The sequence below is a fragment of the Engystomops pustulosus genome, chromosome 1 (assembly GCF_040894005.1).
Source record: "Engystomops pustulosus chromosome 1, aEngPut4.maternal, whole genome shotgun sequence".
In the NCBI taxonomy this organism is placed as follows: domain Eukaryota; kingdom Metazoa; phylum Chordata; class Amphibia; order Anura; family Leptodactylidae; genus Engystomops; species Engystomops pustulosus.
This window is the reverse complement of record NC_092411.1, coordinates 127777200-127802425: the sequence shown is the minus strand read 5'-3', so window position 1 is coordinate 127802425 and position 25226 is coordinate 127777200. Positions and strand designations below refer to the sequence as shown.

Genomic DNA, 25226 nt, shown 5'->3' with positions numbered 1-25226 from the left:
AATTTATCAGGCTTTGGCTGCTTAGTATATTCAGCTCACGGATCAATTGTATGACAGGCCTTTCCTGGCATAGAATTGCGCTATAACTGTCATCAGCATCTTGTGTAGGCTATAGCTGATGCTACAGTAATAGAGTCGCACTCCACGACCTGGCATGTCCCACTCCACAACCCTCCCCACCACTTGGTGTCAAGGTAGAATAAGAGGGGTAAGTCACAAAGTAAAAGTACTCCACATAGATGTATGGAGGCCATTAACTTAAGGAAGTGCAAAGGGTATTTTCGCACATGGGCCTAGAAACATTAGGCCCCTATTAAGATGTCCATTCTGGAACAATTACTATTGAAAGTCTACTAGGCACTTGCAACCAGCAGTATGATCGAGCCTCTATGTCAGTGGTGGTGAACCTATGGCACGGGTGCCAGAGGTGGCACTCAGAGCCATCTCTATGGGCACCCTTGCCATCACCCCAGGGCAGTGTTCGTCAGACAGGACTTTTGCAGCCCAGGACCCTAAAAGGAAGCTACAATGATAATCAAAACTTCTTCTCCTCCTTTCTACTGTATTGGTGTCCTAAGGTGCCTATACAGTTCAAACCTGCGAAAGAACAGGGAGTAATAGGTTACTGCTTAAATTGTCGCATTGGCACTTTGCGAAAAATACATGGGTTTTGGTTGTAGTTTGGGCACTCGGTGTCTAAAAGGTTTGCCATCACTGCTCTATGTGATATTGTGAACAAAAAACTACAATAAACCATAAAAAGAAATAGAAAATAGTATAGAACAATCATTTTCAAAACCTGTTTTTTCTTTTTCTTTCATTGCATGTGGCAATGATTTAGGGCAGGTTAAGGAGTACTTGATGTGAGACCAAAAAAACGACATAAATGTTTTATCCTTTATACTGTGTTTGCATTCCTACTGGCCATATGTCTTCTCTTAGTTGGCATAGACTTTTATCTGCAGAGATGGCAATTTCATTCCTTAAGATTTGGCCCTAAATTTTCCTTGTGCTGGTGATGAATAAATGTTTAAGTAAATCTACTTTGTCCTTTGGTATAAGTCATGTTCAAATAATTAATTCAAAGCACAAAAGCCCCTGGCTGTCAGGCTATTAAAATGCAATCTGTTAAGACTCTCTGCATGCCAAGCAACATAACCCTCGCAAAAAAAGCAAAGCAGAAGGCTAAGCAAATAAAAGCTATGTGTTGCATCCAAGCACAACACTCCGATATTACGGTAAATTATCATTACTCTTGATTTGTGAGGGGAACTTCACAGACATGGAGAGAGAAAAAGACGTGCCAACTTTTGCCAAAAAAAATTAATTCTCAGACGACAGCAGTTGGACAGTAGTTATAGGATGAAGTTTGCTTATTATTACCCAGGCGCAAGATATTTAATCATCATAATCTTTAACTCATAGACAGCAATATAAAACATCTTACACACAGATTAACTAGGAACATTTATCAAGCACCTTGTGCTATAGTCTACACCCTAAGTACTTCAAGATCATTCTCTATAATAATCTATATTGCCTTATCCCACATAATAGGACATTGTAATTACCCAAGAGGCTCATGACTATTGTCGGTAGATCCACATGACTTAAAAATGGTAACAGTACAGAAAAGATAGCTGAACAAATGACTACAGCTTTAATATGTAGGGGCTCGTTTACTAAGGGTCGCGGAGCGCACTTTTGTCGGATTGTTCAAGTCATCCTAAAAGATGGTGAACTCTATCGGACCTAAGCGGGGAAGCAACACATGCACGATATTGTGCGCACAATCTTAGTGAATCGCGGCACAGTGCATTATTGTTGGACAAGGCGCTTTCGGTTAACTCCAGTGGATGGGTAAGTAAATGTGCCCCAAATTGTTTCCCTACATGCAGCCTTCTACTGGAGCAGACATAAAACTAATATTTATGTCTGCAAGCAATGTATTGCTTGAGGGAAAAGGAAAAAAATTATGTTTTTATATTCCATACTGATTTGAAGGTGGTTAGAAGATAAGCTGCTGTGAGGTATTATACAGTGGCTTTCTTGCCTCTCTCGATTAAAGGAGACCTGTCAGCAAGATTCCATATATCATATTAATGGCACGCTGCTTTAAGTCCCAAGAAAAACAAACATGTATTTTTCTAAGATTTTTGATGGGTCATTTTTGAGAAAATGACTTTTAGAATACATACCTATATTTATTTAACTTTTGGAGATTAAGTCATGTGGGTATCTCAAGGAGCAACCCAAGATACTGAGTGGCACTAAAAACACGTCCACATGACTATGGCTCCAGCCCTTCAATAGGGATAGAAAAACAAACCAGCAGAAATATCAGTTAAACTGAAGTTTGTGCAGCAGCATGCCATTAATCCATTATGTGAAATCCTGCTGACAGATCCCTTTAGGAATATAAGAAAATGCAGTTGAATTTGCATGGAAGGGTTGATGAAATAACTTGTATAGTGCTTTGGTCATTGTTGTTTTTGTCATATCATTGAACATCTTTAGACTTATTCTTCCCCAAAATTGCAATAAGTAGTAAGGAAGTGGTGGGGGCTGATGTGAATTGGCATGAATTCATTTTCCAAGTCTTGGTAGGTTGGGAAAAGAAGTATGTTAAAACAGTCACCTTAGGTTTCTGTATGACATTCTTCTAATGATAGATACCACTTCAGAACCTCTGGTGAATGCTAATAAAGTCAGAGATTGGACTCCACGAGTATTCTTCAGACAGTTTGTCTCCCATTTCTCCTTCATGATATTATTCCAGCTCTAATTAGTTCCCATTCATGTTATAGTGTTCACACTAACACCCTTCTCAAATCCCTTAATTGGATTCCCACTAAACAATGAATCACCTACAAGATCCTTCAAAATCCCCGGTTATATCCTTACCATCCTGCTGGTTCAAAATCACCATCATCTGCAATAATATTAATATCCAATCTATATTTGCCCATTATTAACTGCATGTCTGAATCTGCAGACATAACCAATGCTTTTACATGTATCACTTGTTTACTTTCTCCAGTTTATATTTTTATAAGAGAAAGTCTAGCAAGAATGTTAACCGTGCACTAAATAATGGCTGTACTTGGTATTGCGAATGAAGAAAATCTACCATAAAAATCAGGCATGATAAACCATTGACACTTACTCATAGATCCAGGCAATGTATATACTTATATTTGCTATCTATGGCCTCCTTCCTTCTAAAATCAACTTTTACAATTTTGCTAAAGGGCTCTAGGAGTGCTACGATAGAGTTGTAGCTTTGCAGGCTACAACAGGCTATAGCAATGAGCAGAACATGTCTCACTCTCTCCCTCCTACCTCTGCCTGTGTAATCTAGCAGAAGCAGGAAGTGCAGGGGGAGACCTGCTCTGCTCATTTCAAAAGCTGTGAATCTAAAGCACAGAGGGCTCTGGTAACAGCCCAGAACCCTTCAGGTTCATTAGCATAATTACGGAAGTTAATTTTAGAAGGAAGGACTTCACGAATAACAAACATAAGATTACCACAGTCACAGTGCTTAGATCTATGAGGAAGTGTCCCTGTTATAACATCCTTGATTTAGATTTCCTTTAATAGTGACAGGGTTGTGAAAAACCACCAATTCTCTCTTCTCTCAGACACTCCAAATTATTTGAGCATGCGTGCATATAGTAAGAAAAGACAGAAGACTCAAGTTCTGTTTTATTCTTAGCTTATGCTCTTAACTCGCCATGCAGAAAAGACAACTGAACTGAACTTTATTTCCTGGTATATAACTTTTTATAATCATATAAAAAGGCATGGTTACATACATTAAAATCATTATAATTGGTTATAGCTAAGCATATATGTCTTGAACTACCACAATTACGATCATCTATGCTGGGAATGGGTGATTAAAAAAATAATTCCTAGACTACACCTTTAAATTATATCCCAACAAAAATGCAATGAAACATAATCAACAATGGAAAGTGTTGCATAAGGTGAATTGCAATTCCTGCTGGGAGTTTGGTTTTGATTCTAAAACAATATTATATCACTAGATAGTCATAGAATATGTAAAGAAAATGTCATCAGTGCGGCAGAGAACATTAGGAAACTGTAATCGGTAAAGCATATCAGACGTTGAATAGAAAGCGACATACTTCAAATGCAACACAACAAAATAACCAGGCTGCACTTAGAATCTGTGACCTTCCATCCATTTACCAAGTAACAAGTCACGGTCTATCATTTGTGCTGAGAATGTGCACATATTGAGTGACTGCTTTATGGTTATGGAATGTAACATTCATTGTCTTTGAGTAAAAATTGAGTCACATAGTCAGAGTCCTTGTATTATAAACTACATTAAAAGCAAAGCCAACAGGCCTTGTGAAAACTTCTGCATTATATCACACCATTACATAACACATTTTTCGCTTGCTTACATATTTATTGAACCCGTTTTTATATAATTTGTGTTTGGCTTGTATTGTGTAATAGGTAGCATGAGTCAGGATCTTATATGAGAATGTATGATTGCAATGGTCTATCAACATATAATGAAAGTTTTGCATGCTATCCAGTTATCCTTATGTATTACCTTTCTTCACTATAGTGTTTCCAATTGTATTCGTCAAGCTATGTCATGATCCTATTCCAAGATACTTGTGGTCATTGAATGAATGCAATAATTACATGAGAAGGTTGAACATATGTGATTTCTTCATATTTCTTCTAAATCGGACTTACTACAAATTAAAGCCACTTTCACCATAACAACCACATTCAGATATATTGAACTGATTTTTCAGGTCTATTTATGGGGGGCAGCTTCCATAGAATATAATGGAAAAAAATTAGAGAGGAGGTCTTCACAAAGGGGTTTTACTATTCACAAATATATACACATTCAGTATCAGTTATAGTTAGAATTAACTTCTTTTCACCTCTTCTCCTTATATAAAGAAAGGGGTTTCCTGCCTGGCTATCTATACAATTAACTACATATATATCAGTAAAAAAAAGACCTTTCCTATTTGCTTGTACCTGTACCTTATCAAATACTATGGATAACTTTTTATTACATGATATAAAATCTGGAAATCAGGATAGAGAAAAACAGCCACCATGGAGACATGGATACTCATTGGTATACACAGGTTATTGGGAAAACCACAGTACAGGTAGTCGTCGGGTTACGTACAAGATAGGGTCCGGAGGTTTGTAGATCCAGACAAAAAAAAATTTGGCCCCAGTGACAATTGGAGTTTAAGCATGTTTTGCTGTAATGGGACCAAGGATTATCAATAAAACTTCACTACAGACACCTTACAGCTGATTATTGCAATCTGGGACTATAGCAAAGCATTCAGAAAGCTTCACCAGAGGTCAGAGGGGTCTGTCTGTAAATATGGGTTGTCTGTAAGTCAGGTATCCTTAAGTAGGGGGCCGCCTGTAATATAGTATTTGTCAAGTGGTAGTAATGCCAAGGAAGAGGTGATATTTACAGTAATTCCTAAGTCACAATGTAAAATATATAAAGACTCCTGCACGGACATAGGATATAGGTCTTCTCCAGGTCATTTTTTTACATTTGTATCTTTATTCCGATACCTGTCATTAGGGATATGTTCAATAATGCAGGCACATAATAGCACTTACAGCTGATAATATGAAGTGAAAAGGATCCTACCTAAGATCTATACTCCACTTTAGGTTTTGATTATAAAGGCGTACGAAAAGTTAAAATTATGAAATGCAAAAAAAAAATGAATAATAAAGATTTTAAGCTTAGAATCCTTGGATTTTTCACATTCTCCCATAAATTCACTGATGTTATTCCCCAGTATTTCTTTAAGACTCTATTTATAGATAATACCTGCATTGTGATACCATATAAATTTAAAGTATAATCCTGACTTGGGTAAAGAAATAAATGATAAATACTACAATTATGAAGGAGAAACCTAATGATTTCTATTTCATCAGATGACAAATCAACAAACACAGTGAAGCTGTCAAGATAAATTGATATCCCAAGGCTCAGTGCTAATTATTTATTGTTTTAGATGACTTAAGTGATTTGTTTTGCATCTAATTCACTTATGACACAGGTATTTCCATATCTCACTCTATTGTGCATTCCCCAAAATGTAGGATTTTGAATTTGAAAGCTATAAAGCGCTTTTTATAGTAGTGACATTTATTGTTAATATTATTATTATTGTTATTATTATTATTATTATTATTAATAATAATTATATTAGTAGTTTCAGGAGTATGATTAAAGTATTAGCGAGGAAAAGTTGAAGCTGATGGGCACCAGCGCAAAATCGGTTCCAGGTCCCTACTATAATGTATGTTTTATAGTTCTAACCTTCTCATATTGGAAAGTGGCAGCTTATCAGCCTCCTAAGTCTCTTGGGCCCTGTTATGACCGTATCCTTTGCAGCCCCTCAAGTTACACCCCTGGTCCATATTATGTTTAAGAATATGTAAATGGTTAGGGAGGACAGATGATGACTGTGTTATTATGGGCGGTATTTGTTTTTTTTCCCCTTATCTATGCAACTGCGCACAAACATGATATATTATTACATTCTGCCTTCATATATTTTTTGTCTCCTGTAAGGCCATGGACATTTCACTGCGATTCTGAATTTGAGCAATGTTTTAGCTGCAGTTGGGTGACAGAGCACAATCTGTTTTCAAGAATTGTAGCAATTGACGGGTTGTGGAAATAATTTTTTTACTGTTTTTTTTTTTTGCATCATGTGATTTTGTGCTAATTGTAAATGTGATCCACTCTTTTTAGTAGGTAATACTAAGTGAGTTTAGAATGTGTTATTAGTCAGGATTTTAATACTGGGTAGAAAGCAAAATCTTTTATTTCCAGAATTGTGGGTGGGCAGACAATGCATTTTGGGGGTCGGGAAGCTCGATTCACCAGGTCCCGTAGATACTCAGGCTAAAATATATATATGACCTCCTGATGAAGCATCAGTGTGAAACGCACGTCGGGGTGTATACTGGCCTCCCTTTGATAGTCCAGCGTCAGTCTTTCATCATGTTTACGGGTAAGTATGCTATAGTAATATGGAATTTTTAAATACTGGTAGTAATGTCCCTCCCAGGAGAATGAGAGCATGGAGTCAAGTAAGTATAAGATGTTTTTTGTTTTAGTACACCCCCCACCCCAGCCAGCCATATGCAAAAACATTTTTCTAATCCTGGACAACCCCTTTATAGTTGTATGTTATGTATTTATTACACACATTAACATGCATTAACACAACAATGCCAGATTTTGAATGCAAAATGCTGAAGTTGCAATTCTTACAGGAAGATAAGAAGGAGAAATATCTCATATTACTACTGTTCTATAGCTAGGGAAGCCTATTTTTAACACTAGTGTACAGTATGTTCATTATGCACAAGTAGAAACGACAGTTCCTGCTCACCTTCCAACTTGACTGCTGACCAGCGCAAGGTACATCCAAAGAAGCCCCACGGACCAAAGGCACGTATTCCAAGAAGAAGAAGTAGATGTCAGCGCTCCAAGGATATGCAGTAAAAATTCAAATCGTTTATTGTCAAATAAGGTAAAATCCACAAAAGGCAAGTAAACATACGTGTGGTGGCCCAGGTGTAGTGACCGACGCGTTTCGCCCTATCTCAGGGCTTAGTCATGGTCTCAGTAGCTCTAAAAATCCACAAATACTAACAATTTAAAGATCCCGCTCCGGTAATGGCGGGTGACGTCACGGTCACGTGACAGTAGTCACATGATCGGGCTGAGACCCGCCCACCTCTATACAGCGGGATAATGTGTCATAAGAACTACAAAAGGTTTAAAAACAAACACATTAGAGGGTAAGGTAGGTATTGAAGAGACACTGATTGTCAAGCTCAATATAGTACAATACAAAGAGGATAATAAGATTACACAAATGTACGAGAACCCAAAATACGGATATCACACATGGAAGTACTAGTCACATTACCATAAAACAAACATGGATGTAATATAATAGTGAACGCTAAAGACCCAGGTACAATCGAGTGCATAGATGATAAAGACTAAATGACGATTCTCTTTGCATACATTAGCCTGAGCGTAGCTTATAAAATATCTATTAACAACATGGGGGAAAAGATAAATACCTAAAGATTATATGCATGAACTGGCACAGCCAAAGTAATACGCAGCGAGGTGAACAAGGAGAAACCAGGGTAAAGAACGGTAAGGCAGAAAAGGCGGAGAGAAAGGGGGAGGGGAGAAGGGAGAAGAAGAAGAGGAGAGGAAAGAAGAGAGAAGGAGACCCATATAAAAAGGAGAAAATGTACATATAAAAAAGGGTGAATCATGATGAATGACCAAGGCAATACCTAGTGGTAACATAGTATCAAGTCCTGTCTGAGATTCATGCCTTGAGGCTGGGTGGTTTTCAATACAAACATCCAATATGTCTCCCTGTTCATAAGTTTTTTCCTGTGGTCTCCTCCCCTTTTTGGTCTTTTAACCTTTTCTATACCCTGCCATCTAAAACTAACGCTGTTCCCATTATGAACATCCCGAAAATGTTTCGACGCTGCTGACATGTTTGTTAGGCTGGTGTTTTTGATGTCAGACAGATGTTTCCTGATGCGTGTTTTCAAAGAGTTTGTAGTGTGACCCACATACTGTATATTGCATGTAATGCAGGATATTAAATAAATGGCAAAGGAGGTGTTACAATTTAAGTAAGTGTTAATTTTGTATTCAATGTTAGTCACGCATGAAGAAAAACTATCTGTAGTTAAGAGGTGTTCACAGGTTATACATTTAAAATGGCCACATTTATGGTTGCCTGGGTAATGCAGCCAAGTGTACTTTTTATCTCTATCCTCTTTGGTGGAGCTTGTAAAATCACTGGGTGATACCATAGAACCTATAGTGGGGGCTTTTTTAGAAATGAACCTGACACCTTCTGATAGGCATTCCTTGAGTTCTTTACTTTGTTCTAGAATGGGTAAATACTTAGTAATGGCTCTTTTGACTTGATAGAATTGACTGCTGTAGGTGGTTACAAAGGTAACGGGTTTGGGATAAGAATTTTGCTTATTGCCAATGTGTGAAATGTTGGAAAGCAATGTGTTCCCACAGGAAAAAACTTATGAACAGGGAGACATATTGGATGTTTGTATTGAAAACCACCCAGCCTCAAGGCATGAATCTCAGACAGGACTTGATACTATGTTACCACTAGGTATTGCCTTGGTCATTCATCATGATTCACCCTTTTTTATATGTACATTTTCTCCTTTTTATATGGGTCTCCTTCTCTCTTCTTTCCTCTCCTCTTCTTCTTCTCCCTTCTCCCCTCCCCCTTTCTCTCCGCCTTTTCTGCCTTACCGTTCTTTACCCTGGTTTCTCCTTGTTCACCTCGCTGCGTATTACTTTGGCTGTGCCAGTTCATGCATATAATCTTTAGGTATTTATCTTTTCCCCCATGTTGTTAATAGATATTTTATAAGCTACGCTCAGGCTAATGTATGCAAAGAGAATCGTCATTTAGTCTTTATCATCTATGCACTCGATTGTACCTGGGTCTTTAGCGTTCACTATTATATTACATCCATGTTTGTTTTATGGTAATGTGACTAGTACTTCCATGTGTGATATCCGTATTTTGGGTTCTCGTACATTTGTGTAATCTTATTATCCTCTTTGTATTGTACTATATTGAGCTTGACAATCAGTGTCTCTTCAATACCTACCTTACCCTCTAATGTGTTTGTTTTTAAACCTTTTGTAGTTCTTATGACACATTATCCCGCTGTATAGAGGTGGGCGGGTCTCAGCCCGATCATGTGACTACTGTCACGTGACCGTGACGTCACCCGCCATTACCGGAGCGGGATCTTTAAATTGTTAGTATTTGTGGATTTTTAGAGCTACTGAGACCATGACTAAGCCCTGAGATAGGGCGAAACGCGTCGGTCACTACACCTGGGCCACCACACGTATGTTTACTTGCCTTTTGTGGATTTTACCTTATTTGACAATAAACGATTTGAATTTTTACTGCATATCCTTGGAGCGCTGACATCTACTTCTTCTTCTTGGAGTATGTTCATTATGCTACCATTTACATTCTGTCTAACAAGCTCACTTTCCACACAATAAATAGGACCTCATGAATAATTTTGTCAGGCAGTTGTCATCTATTCTCCTTGACAACTACAGGTACATATTGTAATATAAATCTTATAGTATTATCCATCTCATCAAAAGAAGAAATGGAAAATTCTGTCTTCACAAGCAAGCATAAAAATGTATCAAAGTAACCCTACTAAAGCCTAAAACTTTTTTATTTAAAGACAGCTATTGTAAGTATTGTAGCATAAAATCGACTGTTAAACATAATCATTTGGTTCTGCAATGAATATATGAATAAAAAGGAAAATAATGTGATATATAGGTCAACCTCAAATAAAGAAAATCAATTTTTATTATGCTTTTTGTGATAGCTGTGGACAGAATCTCTTTTTACCTTTGTAATATACACAGATGAACACTTATCAGTTGAGAGTGCTGTCAGTAAGGCCATTAGGAATTTACTTATTTGATTTATTTGCAGTAACTTGTATTAAAGTGGCTAACATATAGTCTACAGTCAACCATGCATATACACAACAGGGGTTGCAAATTTACAGATATTGAGATCTTTAAAGCCATAATAATATGTCGGGTTTGGAAACGTTTACAAGTATGGCATATAGTACATGCTTGTATTTCTGTTTGTATTATTAGGGTTTGTGGGGATTACTATTCACTTGTGTCTAAAGAGAAATTAAACCTTACCAATGTCCATTGAAATTATATAGTAGTTTGGTTATATCTAGCACCAGAGACCAGATTAGAGATTTGCATCCCTTAAACTACAAATTGAATAATTGATTCTATAACCTACACCACAAATGCTGGCCACTAATCCTTAACCTAAATACAGCATGGAATCTCTTGAAATACATATTCTATCGAAAATCTAAAAATTTATATACAATGATACCAAACTCAGCTTTCTAGCCCTGTGTCTTAAATGGGAACCCCCAATGTTTATTGCGGATTTAGTTTCCTCCTGCAGAAATTACATTCATTCAATCTACAACTTAAAGGACACCTGTCATCAGGTCTGTGTCACTTGTCCTTTCACTACTACCTGTTGGAGCAGCTCACATGGATCCCATCACAGCCTTTATCTAGTTATTTTATACATTAATCATTATAAAATCATCTATTTTTTATTATGTAAATGATACTGGTCACATGGTCAGAGGCAGCGATGTCACCCCTGTTACCCCTCCCCTCTCCTCCCCCTGCTCATGTCTGTGTGTAATGTATAGTAAAGCATTGCTAGTGTATGTGTTGCATCTGCTGACATGCTGCATCCTCCTAATACACATAGAAACAGACACTCAGCTACACAAGTCCCCGACATGTTCTGCTATAACATGGCTGTCTGGAACTGTTGTATCTCTCACATACACACACACACATGCACACACAGGCTGCAGGGGGCGTGGCCACCAACAAGCACATGGAGCAGCCATCACATCATTATACAGCCTCACATCATTACACAGGCTGTCAGTCATGCACTGGGGGTGTGGCTGTGCCGCCCACTCATGAATAAGCTGGACAGCTTGAATATGCTAATGACTCATTGGACATTTCACAGGTCATTTGCATACAACTTTAGGACCTCATTGCTTAGGTTTACAGGCAATGTAAACAATGAAGGGGTAGAGGCAATGCTCTCTAATGGCAGTTTATGAAAATATATTTAGATTAGGGGGGTTATTTTGCATGATGGGTTCTCTTTAAGTATAATCAAAAACAGGGATTTCTTAAAGATTACATATCGAATTGAAAAACAATAAAATATGTGACAAATATTTCATAAAAATTTGTTCAGTGATACTAAAGTTGACCCTGTGGGAGGAATCTAAGTTTTTACATAGAAACTACATTCAGCGTAACATAGGAACAATGACTACAAATGTAGTTGGTTTCTGTTCTCTTGGGGGGCTGATTTAATGTGACTTGCCCTTGCCTCTAACACATCGGAAAGCTTGATTAATTTAAGTCTCCTCCCCTCTGAAGATAGGAATTTTTCAAACAAAATTTAAAAATGTCAAATGCTCTTCAGTAAGTGCTCAAATTTGATAATATTGGCTGGCTTTTAGAAAAATATTGCATGTGACTTGTTTCAGATTTGGGATCTGATGGGTATTTATCACACATTTTGATTTTTTGCGATTATAGCACCATCTGTCACCAAAATTGAAAAAGATCAAATGAATATGATTTTTCCTGAGAAATCCAAATCTGCAATAAATAATGGGGAAATAAGATTTTAAAGTTACCACCTGCCCCACCCTCAGGGTAGAAGACTGAGCTTGGTATCAATGGATGGATTTTTGAAAAATATTTGATACCCATAGAGCACAGCCCAGTTTTTCAAATCTGTCATGTTATGCAGTTATGACTTTGGAAAGCTTTGTCTTACGGAGTTATATTCAGACTGTTTTTTCATGACATGTTGTACTTCACATTAATGCTATAATTTTGTTGAATTATAATGCACTTATTTGTAAAAAGAACTGGAAATTTGGTGAAGCATTTTGTATTTTTCTAATTTCTAAATCTTATCATAAAGTTAGTCTAACTGCCCAAACTAGTTGCTAACTAACATTATCCATATGTCTGTTTTATGCTGACATAATTTTTTTTAATGTTAATTTATTTAACAGTTCGAACAACGATTTTTCTAATTTTCAAGTAAATTTCAGATTCAATATTTTTTGAGGACGATTCAGCTTAATGAATCTTTCAACTTTGAAAGTTCTATTTATTAAAAAATCTCCACAATTCACCACATTTTTAAAACCGCACCCCTCAAACTATTCCAAATAGCCGTAAGATTTTGGTGTACAGTTTCTTACGAGTAGAGCAATATTCCACATGTGCATGAAAACTACTTTAGGAGTGCACAGCAGAGTGCAGAACGGAAAAAGGCATTGAGCTTTTAGAGGGCAGATTTTGATTATGTTTTCAGGTGCCATTATATATTTGAAAAGTTCCTGAGTTACGGGAACAGTGAACCCTCTCCCCCCATAAATGATCTTATTTTGCAAACTACAACTCCAAGAGAATTTATCAAGATATATATTACCACCATAGATGTTTCATAGAAAGTATTGAGATTGGCTTGTGTGAGTGAAAGTCTTTTTCCAAAAAAGCTTGGTTGGCCCCTAAATTTTTATTTTTAGAAGGGCTTAAAAAAGTAAATGCACCCTATAATTTTTTACCCAGTTTCTCATGAATGCAGTAATATTCCACACGTGATCACAAACTGCTATATGGGCGCACAAGGAAGGGAAGGAGCATCCATTAGCAGATTTTGCTGGAACAGATTTCAGGCGCGATGTCACATTGGTTGAACCCCTTATATATTAGGGCAGTAAAAGCCTCCAAAGGGTGGACCTATTTTTAAAACTAGACCCCTCAAGGATTGCAGTAACACTATATTTGGGGGCGCCATACACCATCATTTAACCTTTTTTAGCTTTATTTGGGGTGGGGTCGCAAAAAATCTATTCAGTGTATGATTTTTAAGATATTTTAGGTTTTTTTATACACCAAATAGCATAGATTGCATATTCTATGGGTCAGTACAGTTATGGTGATATCCTATTTTTATAGCTTTTTTATGTTTGACTTGTCCTAGAAATTAAAAACTCATTTGGAAAAAAAAATCTCTTGATTTTGCATTGCTGTCTACTAGATGGCCTAATATTTTTATTATGTTTTTGATTGAGCTGTTTAAGGGCTGTTTGTGGGACAAGTTGTACTTTCATTGGTATCATGGAAGGGTAAATGTGACTTTTTGATACCTTAGTATGGTGTTTTTTTATTGTATGGTTGGATGTGCAAAAATCATAATTTTTGCAATGGTTTTTATTTATTTATTTTTCAATTGTTCACCATACGGATTCAGTAATGATTTTGTTTTATTGTGCGGGTTGTTACAGATGTAGTCATACACTATATGTGCCGTCTGTGTGGTGATTTTCATGTTTTATTGTGTTTGGGAGTTTTACACAATATGGGGCATTTAGGGGACTTTTATTTTGTATAAAACATTTCAATAATTTTTTTAAACTTTTTTTTTACACTTTTTTGTCCCCATTTGGGACTTAAACAAATGGTCATCTGATCCCTTGTTCAAATTAATACACTGCCATACTCATGTATGGCAGTGCATTAGAACAGTCATCCCATGCAAATGCATTGGCTGACATTGGCTGACAATTGCACTGCTGACAAATGCCTCGGCAGACAAGGCAGCTGTGGGGTCCTTCATCAGGTCTCGAGACTGAGAGGTGTGTGACCCCTTTAGGGGCTCCGACTATCGCAATCCCGGCTGCTCATGCAAAGGCTCGACTGTAACATACAGCCAGCCAACTGCATGGATTGCACAGGCACTGCTTCTGAGCCTGTCCGATCCGCATGACTTTAAGGAACGTCTTCATGGTCTAAACAGAAGCTCACCATGACATTGCCCAACCTCATGGTTTAAGGGGTTATTTTTTTTACTTTTTAAAAAATTTGGAAAAGTATTTATCATTTTCTTTTCACTTGACAGTGTTGATCTATCATATAAAATATCAATAACATTAAGTTTTTAAATGTAACAATAAAAATGAAGAGTGATGAATATATATAAGAATACAGCACAGGAGGGGCACATGTCATGTCTACATCAGGGCATTACATATTGAACATGCAAGAAAAGCCAAGAGAAGTGTTTATAGGCCAAAAAATATTTACAAATCTTTATTAATTCTTGACACCTCACATAACAAACAATTAAAAACACCTAAAACGTACATACGCACATATATCTTAGACCCATGTATTGAGATCACAATAGATCCATACTAGATAGATTTTTTGTATTACCCGTTAGCTGTGCAGGTTTGCTGTATATTCAGGGCATTACATATGTCACAACTATCCCTCACCTCGTCCAGCCTCATCCCTAATACAAGCAGGATAGGGTTATTAATTCCATGAGGGTGCCAGCCATTTCACACCTCGAGCAGTCATATTTGAACCACGAATATTCATACGAAAGGGTAAATGGCCAATGACTTCACATGCCAGTTATAGAATTATGGGCCACTCCAGCTAGATACCTGGTACATTTTTGTGATCATGGCATCAGGATAAATGTCAGCTTACCACTCCATGTAAGTACTCCCTATGTGCTTGGAGAAAATCCTCAAAAGGCTCCTTCATACACAATACCAACAATACAGACTCCAGCACATCCACTGAAGAGAAAATAAAACTTGTCTTTTTATTTTCTTTTTTTTAAAAATCCATAATAATAGCAGCTTTAAACACACCTGATCACAGTAAATGAAACCAACACATTCCGTCCAATTAGGAAGAAACACATTGGTTTACATATCTCATAAAAGCAAATGTGCTGCTTTGGCCATTTTTCTTTCCCTGAGGTATAATTACATCAAGATCACATCAAAATGCAGGAACCTGAAAGTGCAGGCCATACTTCCCCATTGGTGCAGCAGAAGGTGATTGAATTTCATTGGGTTGCTTAGATTTGTTGTACTTTGGTTGTAATTTATACTCTGTCAACTTTACATATATTCTCTTGTGTGTATAGTATGGTCTAGTGTGACATTAATGCAATCAAATATATACATTTAACCTTTTATGTTCTTTTATCTCGATCCACACACTTATATCTCGGTCATATATATAGGATGTCTGGGTTGACTTCTAGGATGATATAATGGGTCTAAAACATCACAGGATGGAAAGTTAATGGGGTATGAATGCTTTGTAACCTACTCAATGTTCAGCTATACAGACCACAGTAGCTCTTAAAGGAAACCTGTCATCTGTTCTCTCACTAATTTTGACATCACTACCTTTTAGAGCTCACATAGACTCCATTCCAGCCTATATCTTGTTGATCTATACATCAATCATTGTAAAATCATATTTTCTTTGTTATACAAATGAGCATCAACACTGGAGTGAGGAAATTGAGTCAGGGGTGGACTTCCTTGTTATCTCCTTCCCCCGGCTCATTTTGTCTGTGTACAGTAAAATATTTAATTGTATAAGTAGTTATTTTGCTTTATGTGCTGCCTGTGAGAAACACAGATAAAGCAGCACCTACATAAAGTGTCTCACCTGCATCCTGTAAACTTTCCGCAGCACACACTGCAGACAGCTCAATATTTGCTTCTCACAAAAGCTTCGGGAGGAGGGCCAGCCAATGACCTTGTGCTCTTCTCCACACAATGGAGCAGATCATCATATAGGCTTTCCATCAAGGCTTGGGATAGGTGGCTGTGCAGTGAGAAGTGGCTGAGTCCAAGAAAATGACTCAGCTTCAAGAAAGATGATTTTCAGACTCTTAGGTCATTTGCATAGAGCTTTTGGAAGTTAAAGTACAACTTTAAAGTATTAAACCTTTTTCCAAACTCTGTTCTAACCAAAAATAAGCAATTCTCTAATTTACTTTAATTAGCTATCTGCAGGTGATTAGCAGCTAGAGCCACATTTTGGCTGCCATTATGCAGAGGGACAGGAGGAGGAGGCGGGAGGGCTGAGGACACTTCACCCCTCCTCCCTCCATTGGCAGACATGCGGCATAACCTATGCTTTCCGACATGGCCGCCATACCCCGTCACCCACTTTGTTCACCGTCCGGGAGCCATAGAGGACTATTGGGGCCGTGGGTCCCCATTACAGCCTTGTGACAGAGCCCTTAATTTTACAGTTCTGTATTATACTATGTATACATTGCAGCAAATACTAATAGCTTTCATAGTGTTGGAACTGCCTAGATCCAGTTTACTTTGTATTGTATTTTTTTGTTTTTTGTGTAGAGTAAACCAATGTAGTCAGCTTCCTACATTTATCACTGCCATCATATATGGAATTCCCAAGAGTTTCCAGCACTTATAACAACAGCTTTCAACAAGCATCCGTGATTGGTGGCATTCTCCATGAATCAATATACTGTAGTTATACTAGGAGGGAAAGTTGTTACTCTTTTCTTTATCAATTTTCTTTTTCACATTTAGAAATTCATGAGGGATTCTGAAATAAAATTGTTTCTTATAAAAACTTATTTGATTAATTAAATAAGAGAGGTGATCCATTTCTAATAACTAGCAAAGAGTCACTTTATCCTACAGCATCAATAAATGATGGGGCTTTAATCATTACCAGTTCATTATTATAAACTTCTGTGCAAGCAGTACAGTAACAAGCTACTGACTATATAACCAAGCACTTTGGAATTGCTGATATTTTATATTTAGTTTCCACTTTTCACTCTTTATGACGGCTTCAGATAGCCATATGTTTTGCTAGGCATTTCTCGAAAACTAGCATTGAATTAGTGAATTATAAATACTGGAGCCAATTTAAGCAATTCTCCAGATGTCAGTGACAAGTTGGAAAGTCACAGTTTTCTGGAAAACCCATTACATGTAATGAACGTCGAAACAAAATGTGAAGATGCAGCGTGTCATTGCACAATGAGGTACAGGTCAAGTCCATGACAATTTGGTGCTCCGTGTAATTTTGCTTTGGGAAGTGAGTTTCTCAGATTAATTGTGTGGCTTTTGTGTGAATCTGCTCCGAGGGCCGATCAACTATAGTCTCCTGCTTAATTTGCTTTTGCCAATCAGTAGACCATTGCTCACTCTGGGTCGCAATATTCCCCTTATGTAAAGAATTTAGAGAAATTCTTGGTTCATTAAACTAGACACAAGGTTTCTTATCTCAGAAAATCATTTGCATTAACTATCCTTCAGACCACAAGGAGATCGGTCTCAAATAATTTATGGCATTTGGCAAAATTCTTTCATTACTGATACACATAAAACATTAAGTCTATTTTCTCCTTATCGTGACTTTTTAAAATGCAGGGGATTATTTATCATATATTTTCTCCTTAAGGTGACTTTTTAAAATACAGGGGGTTATTTAGCATACACATATGCAATCTGCAGCTTCATACCCCTCCTTGCCCCCTTGGTATGGAGCTGGTGTAAAGATGGAAACAATAGCAAGTGGTGGTGGATCGGCAGGCATTTGCAATTATTTCAGGGCTTTGCGTGATAAACAAAACCCTATGTGTGAAGACTGGGGAGATTTTACTTTCTTACTCTTTCTTACTATATCAGATGTGGATAACAATATATACTATGCACTAAACTATATATATAAAAAATATATATATATATATATATGCTACAACCTGCAACATAGTGTGTGTGTAGAGCATTTCTGCTTCTTTCTCCCTGGGTCAATTTTCCCTTCCGCCCCCACTTCTCTCCATAGACTCCAAGGGGCAGATATACCAGGGCTTTTACACCAGGAGTTGCGCTTATTTTATAGCTTGTACACCAGAAATTGTCAGGAAACAGCCAGGAATTGCAACAATTTATCCTTTTACACCATGTCCATACCAAGTGGGCTTGGAGAAGCATGAGGGGCTCATGCCAGGCTCCCTGCACCACACTTGCACATACTGGCACCTACAACCCACACTAGGAACTGGAACAGGCTATAGCGCAATTCTGCACCAGGCTAGACCTGGAATAGAACCGCCCAGTTATGCAGCCAGCCTCTGTATCTATCAGGAATCTGGATCCCCCACTGCCAGGTGGGGTCTAATCATATGCTAACGCACAATGCATCAGCATATGATAAAAATCCCCCCCAAGAGATTAAAATGGCGGGGCACATATACGTAACTTTAACCGGTAAAATATAAGGTTCTTATAGGGTTATTCATACACTGTTACTTACACTGTTAAAGTTTACAGAAGCCACTGGAAACATGTCACCAGAAGGACACAAGGCATGAAAGGAAGTCCAGAGTCCTGCTGCCCAGGGGTCATGTGAGCTGTATAAATAATTTTAACATACAACAAAGGAATGGGGTTATATCTAGGTAACCTATTGTATTAACCCAGTTAATAACTCAACTGTCCCCGGGTTACATACAAGATAGGGTCCGAAGGTTTGTTCTTAAGTTGAATTTGTATGTAAGTCGAAACTGTATATTTTACAATTGCAGATCCAGACAAAAAAAAAATTGGCCCCAGTGACAATTGGAGTTTAAACATTTTTTGCTGTAATGGGACCAAGGATTATCCATTAAAAACTTCATTATAGACACCTTACAGCTGATCATTGCAGTCTGGGACTATAGTAAAGCATTCAGAAAGCTTTACCAGAGGTCACAGGGGTCTGTCTGTAACTATGGGTTGTCTGTAAGTCGGGTGTCCTTAAGTAGGGGACCGCCTGTATAGTACATTCTGCACATTTACCATTCTAATTATCAGTATATACCTAATACATTGTTATTTTCATATATTTTTTTTAAAATAATTTCTACTTTTACAAGTGTGAATGATTTGATCGGGTGGATAATAGATGCCAGTCTATGTTGGCAAATCAGCTGTAAGTAAAGAAACTGTATTCTGCTCTTCTCAAGAAATGAGGGGTACAGGAATTAAATTGCCTAAAACCCAACATATTTATTAATCAAAGTGTTATTCTAAGATAATTAATACGTATATACTCGTGTATAAGCCGAGTTTTTCAGCACAAAAAATGTGCTGAAAAACGGCCCCTCGGCTTATACACAAGTCAATATACATATACTTAAACTTAAAAAATATTTAAAGAATAATAAACTTATATACTCACCCTCGGGTGGCCCCGACGTGCAGCGCTACTCCCCCGATGTCCGCGCGGGTCCTCTTCTGGCTTCTGCGCCATCTTCTGTCTTTTCTAACTTTGTGCTGGGCACCGCCATTGTTTTTATCCCAGGTGGCGCCTAGTATGACGTCAGCAGCGGCGCGTCATACTAGGCGCCGTCCGGGGGAGTACAAAGGCAGCGCCCAGCACGAAGTTAGAGAAGACAGAAGACGGGCGCGGAAGCCAGAAGACAAGCCGCACGGACATCGGGGGGAACAGCGCTGAACTTCGGGGCCACCGAAGGGGGAGTATATAAGTTTATTATTTTCTTTTAATGCTGAGCTGGCTGTATACTACTGTAGGCAAGCTGTAAACTACTGGGGGAAGTGCTGTATACTACTGGGGGCGGCAGTTCTGTATACTACTGGGGGCAGTGCTGTATACTACTGGCGGCAGTGCTGTATACTACTGGGGACTGGCTGTATACTACTGGGGACTGGCTGTATACTACTGGGGGCAAGCTGTATACTACTGGAGGCAGGCAGTTTACTACTGGGGGCAGACTGGCTACATACTGGGGGTTCTGTGACCAATGCATTTCCCACCATCGGCTTATCCTCGAGTCAATAGGTTTTTCCAGTTTTTGATGGTAAAATTAGGGGTCTCGGATTATACTCAGGTCGGCTTATACTCTAGTATATACAGTAAAGTGCTCCATTCCTGGAATCCCCATGTGCATACATACGTATTGTTTCCCTGTATTCCCCTGGTATCCTGTTGTCCTGGTTTATCTATTATCCTATCTCCCTTTCAATCACTATCAATTCCTCTTTCTATTATCTATCTGAAGAAACCATCTGCCTTCATGAATCTGTCTTCATTTTATTTAGTTGAATTGCACAACCAATGGCAGACATGCATTACAAAAAATTGGTATTCCAGACATTTATTCCAGTAAGATCTTCACACTGACCAGCATTCTGTACATTGTGTTTTTTGTAGCTTTCACACTAGGGATGTTAAATGAAGTGAACACTGCATGCTACATTGAACTGTTGTTCTTAATAGCTAAACTTGTAATGGTACTTGTAAAACATGGAAAAGAAATAAAAATGCATTACGTCTCTCCAAGCCATGGAGAAAAATGGAGCTAAATGGACAAATTAGGACTTGGGGGCAAGGATAATGGAATTAAATGTCCTTTACAACAACACAGCCAAGTTGGAGGAGCTTCTACTTTCTCATCATGTCCTTTTTTAATCTCATAAAACATAAACAATCATCTTTCACATTTGCTGGAAACACTAAAATTACTATTTGTTTTTCTAATTGAAATCCCTTTTTCTATTACAGAACAGTGTCTATAATTCTATAATGTATTCATTGCATTAACACTTATTACAGCTTTTATAGTCATTTTACACAATACAAAATTAATCAACGGGAAACTTTTGGATACACCGGGGGAGAATTGTCACACGCCGGTGCACAGTGTTTCAGTGAGTGATGTTAGCCACGCCTCTCCCATCATGCCAGATATATATCGAGAAGATCCCATCTCCTAATACATCCTGTGTCTGGCACGCAGTAGTGAAGTTATACGCCATGTCCTGTCTGGTGTATAAATTGCCCCATAAACTGTGCCACTTTCTGGCACAGGCTACAGCTATTGCACAGGCATTGAGCCCACTCCCTTCAACCCCTCCACACCAGCAAATGACTGGGAATTGCAATTATTTCAGGGCTTGTACACCAGAAAACTATACATGTTCATACAAACTCTGTAAAATGTCTTGTCTGTCTGCATTATAAAGATGATAGTATGACTATGTGATGTGAAAATTAAACCACACGTGGCACCAAGTAACAAACATGTATGTCTGTGGTAACTGAACTGTGTAAGGTTAAGCTTAGTTTGCATAAGGGGAGTGTAAGAGTAAGTGAATGAAGCTTCTTGTTAATGCATCATAATAATGAGGCACATCTATTTACCCGGTCCTCCGGAGTTCACGAAAAAAAGCACTGTGCCGCAATTCACTAAGATTGTGCGCCCAATAACCTGCATGTGTTGTTTCCCCGCTCAGGTCCGACGGAGTTCACCTTCTTCTTCCTGGTCTATGTAAGTGCTTGATCTTGCTACACAATTTGAAAGTTAAATCCCGCACTCAGTCCGAATCAGTCGGATTGTCCGGCGGCCTGCCCCCCGATTTCTGTTGCATGAAAGCCAGCACAGCTGCACCATAATCTGATTGCATGTGACACAATCTCCTGTTAAATACTTGTCCCAATGGGGAGAATCCCCAAAAAAACCAGGAAAAAACAATGAAAGTGCAGCCGCGGAGCCTCGTAAATAAGCCCCAACGTGGCTGGAAATATTTAAAGTAGCGATAAATGTTCCCAGTGAAGTCCTAGATAGTGGCACCTGAATTATTTCAGGGAGTACCTGAAATATAAGACTGTGTACCACTACATAATGCACTGAGACTGTAAATGAAGTGTGTCTATAACAGACACATTAGCACTCATCTACATGGGCCATGCTCCTCATTCATCATTTTCTCTAATCATACGGAATTGGATTACATGAAATCATTCAAGTAATACATAAAACATCTTTACTTTTGAGGACAAAACAAAGTGTGGCTGAAATTGAAGCTCAGTGTAATAGGTGACCATGAATGCATGAATCACATAATTACTCTTTCCAGCAGTTGTAGTAACAAGTTTATTTTATTGCATTTTACATTCACAAATAAATTATTCATGGTGTATGACAAATTCCTAAACTAATTGTGAACTTTACAGCCACAAGCTTCAGGAGATTTAACATTTATTACTGCAGTAACAGAATTGATGTGCTTGTTAGCAAAAAGCAATGTATGATTTCAAGGTCATTATAGAAGGTCAGAACCTTAGTTAAAAAGTGACCCAGTCACATGAGGCTTTGCAAGATAAGTTTTCTGCAACATAAACATGTCCATTTAAGAAAATCCACTAAACAAATGCTGAAAAATCTCCATTTTTACTTGTATGCAGATGACCTTTGCCGTCAACCCTGGGTGTGACCACAGGACCTGATGCACCCTGTCTTGATCAGTTTTACTGGCTAAACCTCCAGCTTACTCCTATCTAATTGGGCGAAAGAGGGTCACTAGACCTTCCACCGGCATCCATGATATAAAAAATCATCAAATTAACAAATAAACAGAATCGGAGATTTCTCTGTATTCAGGCCACAGATCTTATCAAGGAAGGCATGCTTATTATGGTCAGGGCAGTTTAGCTACAAGGAAAGGCCATAGACTTTCTTACAGTTATATAGTGCTTTAAGCTGGTTGACTCTAGCAAGCCACCCACACACACACAAAGTTCACAACAGAAGTGGCGTTCCTGGTCACTCTGTGTGAGGTCCTGATTTTTTATTCCCAGGCTTGAGGTCAAAGTTTGGAATCATAATGTGATCAACCTTATTTTAGATATACATTTAACATTCTGACCTCCAGAAAACAAAATAATTTTCTGAACTCACATTTGGCAAATATTTAATCTTAAAGTGGTTTGCTGAAATTTTGGCAAGCCACTATGTGAGTTCATCACATATGCACACAATTAAAAAGGTTTTCCCATTAAAGTAAATTCTCAATTTTAATACCCTAGTGATGTCAACATAATAAAGCTATTTTTAACCCCTTACTTTACAATCTTATAGCTGTTTTAGCTTCTATAACTATTAGCTTCTATGGTCAGTTTGAAATTCCAGAATGTGGGCAGGGACTCTCCAAGTAGACACTCCATCTAGTTCTGTGGGATGACAATGTGGTTAGATTATCAGGGTACAAGGTTTATATACACTTTCATTTATCTTCTGAATATTCTACTAGCATCTGACACATAGAAAGGGAGATGAGACATTTCAAAAGATGATGAGATCCATGACATGCCTATTCCACACAATGACACAGTCAGCTCTCCTACATCCCTGCTATTCCACAACACACTAGATGTGCTGTGCCTTCCTCAAGATAAAGAATTTATCTGTCTGTAGCTTAACACTCCTCACGCTGCTGCCGGCAAGATATCAGTGTCATTATATCAGTGCAAGATTCATCCTGGACTGGAGGGGGAGGGGCTTGAGTGCAGGGAGCAAAGAGAGAGAAACTCAGCTCCCGGCCGTCAGACAGTAAAGCAAGATGGCTTTCCCGATCCTAAGTCAGAAGTTACAGGGTCGTGTCTAGGGGCAACTGAAATTGTGTACAGCAGGAGAATGTGTCATTTTGTTATCCTGAGTACATTTAAGAAACTTGTCTTCATGGAAATACCCCTTTAACCCCTTACCGACGTTTGTTAAAATAGTGCGGCACGTGTCAGGTTCCGGTGCATGTAGAGGGCTCATAGGCTGAGCCCTCTCCATAGCTGGTAAGTCTTTGCTGCATATTCCAAAGCCCGGGGGCTGACTTGTGTTAACCCTATCATTACAATGTATCAGCACATTGTAATGAATGAGGGAAATCCCCATATATTGCCATACAGTAGTATGGCAGTATATGATAGGATCAATCAGACATCCTAGGGTTAAAGTACCCTAGGGAGTCTGAAAAAAAGTAAAAATAAAATTTTTTAAAAAAAAAAATTATAGTAAAAAACCTAAAAATTCAAATCACCCCCCTTTCCTTAGATCTGATATAAATATAAATAAACAGTAAAAATCATAAACACATTTGGTATCACCATGTCTGAAAAAGCCCGATATATCTAAATATGATAACGGTTTCTTACTGCACTTTTTTGCAGCGTTAACTGCATGAGACTAGGTCACACTATTCAACATGTATGATGATAATGCATGATGTTGGATCTCAACAGCATGCACCAAAAGTGAAATACATGTACTATAGCATCTAGTTACAATGTTGGAATAAAGGGGCTTATGTATTTAGACAGGCACATTTAAATGGGGAAGATTTATCAGAAGTATATGGAACAGAACTGTTCTAGTTGCCAATGGCAACCAATCAGAGCAACCAATCAGAGCCCAGTTTTTTTCCCACTGCTATTTATAAAACGAAAGCTGATCTCTGAGTTCTGCACTCGGTGCACTTGCGCAGATTTACTAAAAGGTTCACTCCTCTAATGCAGCTCTTGTGCCCTGGAATTTAACTCCATGCCAGGTCCAGTAAAGATTTTAGCTATAATCTGTTTCAGTTATTTGGCACAGGTAGAAGTAAATTTAACTGGCCAAGGCATTCTCGCACTGTTAGCCAAGCGTACTGGGTGAAATTCAATAGTGTGCACCCAGAATTGCAACTTTTTGATTCCCTGTAAGTCAAGAAAATGGCATTTTGTCATGTTTTATTGTTAACCATTAAAGTGAAATAAGCTTCAATACATTCAGATAAATATCTTTTAAATTTTTTAGATTTTTAGC

General features: G+C 38.1%; 1 protein-coding gene across 13 annotated transcripts in view; it reads right to left on the bottom strand.

Annotated features, from left to right (window-relative positions):
* Positions 1-25226, bottom strand: part of LINGO2 (leucine rich repeat and Ig domain containing 2) — an 840065-nt gene that overhangs the window by 55223 nt on the left and 759616 nt on the right. The window lies entirely within an intron of this gene.